This window comes from Grammomys surdaster, unplaced genomic scaffold (assembly GCF_004785775.1).
Source record: "Grammomys surdaster isolate TR1022 unplaced genomic scaffold, NIH_TR_1.0 210, whole genome shotgun sequence".
NCBI classification, from domain to species: Eukaryota; Metazoa; Chordata; class Mammalia; order Rodentia; family Muridae; genus Grammomys; species Grammomys surdaster.
The window spans coordinates 1796373-1802806 of record NW_021604655.1 but is presented as its reverse complement, the minus strand read 5'-3'; positions in this window follow the sequence as shown (position 1 = coordinate 1802806).

Sequence of the window (6434 nt, the reverse complement as noted above, 5' to 3'; positions counted from 1 at the left end):
CTGGAGAGAAGACACAGCAGTGAAGAACATTAGCTGCTCCTGGGTTGGACCTGATTAATCTCCTAGCAACCAATGGTAGCTTACAACCGTCAGTAAATTCAGTTTCAGGGGGATCCAATGCTCTCTTGTGACTTCTGCAGGCATCAGACATGCGTGTAATGCACATACATACATGTAAGCAAAATAGTCGAACACATAAAAAAAAATCTAAAAATATTTTTAAAAGAAGGAAACCATTTGCGTATGGTATATTCTGCTGATTTGAAACAAGGTCGCTCACTAGGCATTCCAATATCAGCTATGGAGAAACTGAAATACAGTCGTCAGTTTGACCTAAGCCTTTAGAGTTTCTTCCATTTCTTCCCACCACTTCCATCCCCCTGAAATCAGCAACCAAAACACTGAGTCTGCCGTGACTCAGAGGAGCTGGCATCTGTTCCGACCATTGAGGGCTCACCCTGTGACATGTGGACAAGCAGTGGTCCCTGATTGTAAATCACCTCCGTTGCTCATGACAACCGCTGCCTGGGGCTCTCCGCTTACTGTATTCAGCTGGATCCCTGCACTTAGGCTTTTAATTTCACAAGTCTTCATCATGTCCTCCATGTAGCAGAAAATGCTCTAGAGGACTGTACACTATTGACTTGTTTGAGTCTTGGGATAGCTCACGAGGCTGGAGGGATTTGGGATTTTTCCCTTTTGAAAATTGAGGCACATTAGCCAGATGTAGTGGAGAGCTGAGTGTCTGGTTAGGTCCAGCTTCCTCATAGAAAGTATCACCAGGAGGGTCTGGCACTATGGATCAGCTAAAGGTGTTTGCCACAAGGGCTGATGATCCCCAGGACCCACGTGGAGAGAGCTGACTTCTCACAAGCTGTTGCCTGACCTCCACACCCACAGGGCACACGTCACCTACACACATACATACACTCACATATACAGAATAAATAAATGGAGCTTGATGTGTCACCATAAAATAATGACAGTTCTCTCTCTCTCTCTCTCTCTCTCTCTCTCTCTCTCGTTAAATTGAGATTTACAAAGTAGACTCCAGAACACTTTTCTTTTCCCAGCAATTACCACCACCAGGTTTATAACTGGGGAAACGAAGACGAAATGAGATCTTCCTCAGGGTCTATCTTAGGGTTTCTACTGCTGCAATAAGACACCGTGACCAAATGTAACCCTGGGAGGAAAGGGTTTGTTTTGTTTTACACCTTGTAGTCCTTTAACCAGGGAGGTCAGGGCAGCAACTTAAGACAGGAGCCTGGAGGCAGGAACTGAAGGAGATGTCGTGGAGGGGTGTTGCTTACTGGCTTGCTCTGCATGGCTTGCTCAGCCTGCTTTCTTATAGCACCCTGGGGTGGCGCCACCCACAGTAAGCTGTGCCCTCCCACATCAATCATCCAATGAGAAAATGTACCTCAGTCTCATCCACAGGCCAATCTGGTGGGAACAGTTTTTTAACTGAGGCTCCCTCTTCCCAAATTACTCTTTATCTGGTGTCAAGGTGACATAAAAGTTGCCAGCACAGACAGAGTTCTAAAGTCAGCAGAGGGGAGAGCCAGGAACGAACACACTGCAGCTTCTGATTCCCCTCTAACTGCATCTATCCACTTGCCTTTGATGAAAATGCCCCTAGACATTAGTTTCGTGGGTATGGTGTGTTTAAGAAATGTCCTCAAGTCCTCTGTGTGTGTGTATGGGGGCGGGGGAAGAGGGTGGTATCACAATGTAGCCTTGACTGACCTGAAGCTAGCTATGTAGACCATGCTGGCATTGAACTCGTGAAGATCTGGCTGCCTCTGCTCCCCAAGTACTGAGATGACAAGGACGTGCCAGCACAACCAGCCAATCCTCAAGTTCTTTAAATAAAAACTAATAAGGCTAAGACCCCTACCTTAAATGGGTGGGGTCTTAGCCTGTGGGAGTAGACACCTTTAAAACCAGCACTTGGGAGGCAGAGGCAGGTAGATCTCTGTGAATTCAAGGCCAGACTGGTTTGCATAATGAAATTCTGTCTCAAAACAATACTAGAGTCTGGAGAGACAGCTCAGAGATTTGGTTCCCAACATTCATGTGGTGACTCACAGCCAACCGTAACTCCAGTCCCAGAGAATCTGGTGCCCTCTTCTGGCCTTGTGGGCATTGCACACACATAGAGCATAGACATACATGCAGGCAAAACCACTCCTACACATGAAAATAAATAAATAAATAAATAAATAAATAAATAAATAAATAAAAGCAGTAACAGAAGAGGTGAGGAATCTCTGGTCTCTGCTCAAGAGTGGGGTATTAGGGCCTTGCCTGTGAATAGCAAAGCAGAAGGGAGAAGGAATCGAGTCATAAAAGGCTGGCTCCCTCTGTCAACAGCCGTGTGGGGACTCCCGTTTGAAAATGGATCTCCTAGGCCATCAGGACTTCAGATGACAACAGTGTCAGTCAACAGCTTGACAACAACCTCATGAGCTCACCCTGAGCCTAAGCCAAGAAGCCAAGCTGTTCCTAGACTCCTAACCTTCAAAATCTGTGTGAAAAAAATCAGAACTTACTGTTTAAAGCTGCTAACTTTGGGGCAGCTTTCTGTGCAACAGTAACACAGGAGATCCTGCCTCATTCCCCTGCCTCACTCACCTGCCGTTAGCTGTCCAGTCTTGTGCTGTAGTAAACCCGCAGCATTGTTGTTATGTGGTGTGTCCTGTGCCAGATCTACTAGTGGTGGTCAGAGGACAACTTGTTGAGTCTCTCCTCCCACCTTTACAGTCAGTTCCAGGGGTCAAGCTCAAGTCACCAGGCTTGGGTAGCAAGTCTCTTATCCTCTGAACCATCTCGCCAGCCTGGCCAGTTTATTATTATTATTATTAACTTCATAAAACTTTCTTCTGATGACTTTATTATTTGACAGTAGTGGGAATTGAACCATGGAACTCAGTGCATGCAAGGCAAGCTCTTTTCCATGGAGCTACACCTTCAGACCTGATGTTTATTATTAATTAATTAATTAATTGGTTTTTCGAGACAGGGTTTCTCTGTGTAGCCCTGGCTGTTCTGGAACTCACTCTGTAGACCAGGCTGGCCTGGAACTCAGAAATCCGCCTGCCTCTGCCTCCCAAGCGCTGGGATTAAAGGCGTGCGCCACCACCACCCAGCCGATGTTTATTATTTTTAAACTTAATTATTTTCAAGTAATTTGTTAGTATTTCATTAACTGAGACCCCTCCTTCTATACAGAAGAGATCATTTTGTATTTCTCTTCCCACTGGTCCCTAGTACTTAAACACTGTATTGACTTGACACCATTGAGTCAAAGCCACCACTGACTGTCGAGTGATAGAATATTCAGAGTTAAGAACTTAGTGCACATTATAAATCATAACTACTTTGGTTGTTGGATTATGTTTTTCTTTCTATGAAAACAGCATCTCAGTCTTGCTTATACTTATGATTCTTGATTCCCGTTATAACACATAATAAGTGAGAAATATGTCAGGTGAAACTAAATACAATATAAATATAATTATTATTATCCTTAAAGGGTTTTTAATATACTTAGGTTTAGAGAATATACAAGTCAGAACTTCTAGTTGTATGGGAGTTGATTCGGATACTTATTCAAACAGTTCTTTATTGGGTACTTACTAGGTACCGGACATACAACTGTAACCGTGAGTCAGTCTTTAGCTTTGACCAGGACAACATCTTATCAGCTTCATCACCACCTCTATGACTCAGGCTACTAATATCTTTCCTTTTGATTAGGACAACGGGATCACAATGGTAAATCCAACATTGTAATCCTAACTGGTCTTCCCTCATTCATTTTCCTCCCCATAGAGAAATCTCAACTGCGTCTAAAGGGATCCCAGGAAACCCGAGTCAGAGCATGCTGTTTCTCCGCTCTCGCACTACCAATGTTTGCCCACGTGAGGGAGGCAGCAGGCATGACCTCACAAGTCTTCAGCTGGACCCACGCCAAGAGTTGGACTATATCTTCAGCCCACTGAACATTGAGTGACTTTGTGACTTTCTTTGGTTGATAGGATGTGGTGGATGGGACACTGAGCTAGATCTGGGCATGGATCTTGGCAGGTTCTGAGTTCTGCCTTTAGAATCCTGCGCCTGCCAAGGAAACAACAGGCAGGATGGCAGGGAGGGCGGCCTGGGGTGGGCCAGGGAGAACAGACAGAATAGACCAGTCAGTTATCAACCAACTCAGCAGCTGAGAGGCCCAGATGAGATCAGGGCTACTGTAGCCTTCTGGAATCTTCTGAATGACCTACAAACTCATCAGCCAAAACTATGCCTGTTTAAAGTTCTCAGCATGTCCTTGATATGTTACACAGTGAAAACTTATTGATAAACCATCTCGTTCAGAGAAAAAGTCAAGTGCTTTGCCTGGCGCATGGTGGCTGCTCAAGGAACGTTTGATTACGTAAGGAATTCCCAAATGCAGTTAGCATTCCAATGAAGAAAAGTTGTAAGATAATCAGTGGCTATGGAAGATGCTCTAAAACAAACAGGAGTCTCAGTGAGGGAGGGGGCATGGGTCTGGGGTTGGTTCTCCGGCTACTTTGGAATAAGGCAAAAATCCTCTCAATGGACTCCAAGAACCTGAGAACTGTCCTGGCTGGTCCACTTACCACACTGACCTTATCCCCTGCCACTCAGAGGGACCTCTGATCCAGAGACACTGGCCTCCCTGCTGCTCTCTCTCAGGTGTGAGTCTTTCTTCACTTAGCCTCTCTGCTCAGGTTCCTGCTCAAGTGTGAGCCCTTAACCAAATCCTTCCTACTGATTGGCTTATAGAAGTGGCCATCCTCAGAATTCTCCTGCTCTATTCTTACCTGTGACACTTGTCACCCCCTGTTGTCACCACTTGATGTATTAGCTCAGCTGTTTACTGTCTGCTCTTACCACTAAATACAAATTCCACAAAGGTTGACGGTTTTTATTTTGGTAAGTTTGTCCTTAGAACAATACTGTCATCGGGCAGAATTTTTTTTTCTCCCCTTCCCTTCTCCCTCTTACTCCAGCCCCACTCGCTCCGGCCCCGCTTCCTCCAGCCCAAAGTACACTGTAGCTGTCTTCAGACACCCATATGAGGGCATCAGATCTCATTACGGATGGTTGTGAGCCACCATGTGGTTCCTGGGATCTGAACTCATAACCTCCTGAAGAGCAGTCGGTGCTCTTAACCCCTGAGCCATCTCACCAGCCCCATCAGGCAGAATTTTAACCAGTGGATACTAAAATGCTTTAGGAGTCATAGCATATTGTCAGCCCTCAGGTTAAACGCGGTGAGCATTTGAGCCATGCTGGGAATATAGCAAGAGCTTTTATTTTAATATGTGTGAGTGTTTTGCCTGTGCATATGTATGTGCCCCATGTACACTCCTAGTACCTGAGGAGGCAGGAAGAGGGAGTAGGATCCCCTGGAACTGGAGTAACAGATGGTTGTGAGTCATTGTGTGGATGTTGGGAATAGAACCTAAGTCCTCTGGAAGAGCAGCCAGTGCTACTAACTGCTGTGCGTCTTTCTAGCTCCCAAACTTAAAAAAAAAATACCCAAAACACCCAGATGAGAATGGGATTGTTCACTAAAACTACAAACATGCTAGTGTCATGGGACACATGGTAAGCATGATCATCTCCACGGCATGCTTCACAGGGTGGGGGACATCCCTATTAGAATTGTCATCCTTCATTTGCTCTGAAAGGTGATAGGTAGGTTTTAGGTGGTGGGGGTATGACTGGGGGTTGAAAGTTGGGATAGGGGGTTGGGTGGCTTCTCATCATGGTCGAGCTGACTCCAAGTCCAGAGGCTCTGTCACCCATTTTAACCTTCTCTCCTCATTGGGTTCTGACCTCATTGACTCCTGAAGACTCAAGGTCTACCTTGAACTCCTGAAGGAGCCTCTCCACAGAAGGTATCCTTTCTGTAGAGAGAATGAAAAAGCCTTGCTAAGAGGACAGGGGATAGTAAACTTCTCTAACGTCCATTTGAGAGCCTCCCCAAGACCTCAGATAGCTCCAACTTCTTGCTTGGTCGTCTGTAAAAGGCAATACCCTCCTTTGTTTTTGTCCCCAGACACTGTCCTGTAGGTGAATGAAGAAGGCCCGGCGTAAAACAGTGTGGGCAGCTGCTTTCGGGTTAAACTCAGAAAGGGTTCCCAGGCTTGTTGCTGTATTTAGGTTTAAAATTCAAGGCCTGTGACCTAGAGGCTTTTTCCTGCTGCTCTCTGCCATGTTGACAGCAGAGAACTTGCTAATTCTGGCTGGGGATTTTCCCTGCCTGGCTGTTTTTCTCCTTTATCTTCATCAATTGAAGAGCACTCGCTCTGCCTTTCAAACTGCCGGAAGATACTGGGGGTTTGTGTATTTTTTTTTCTTTCACCTAATTCTGTGGTCTTTTCCCAGATGTGTATTTTCTC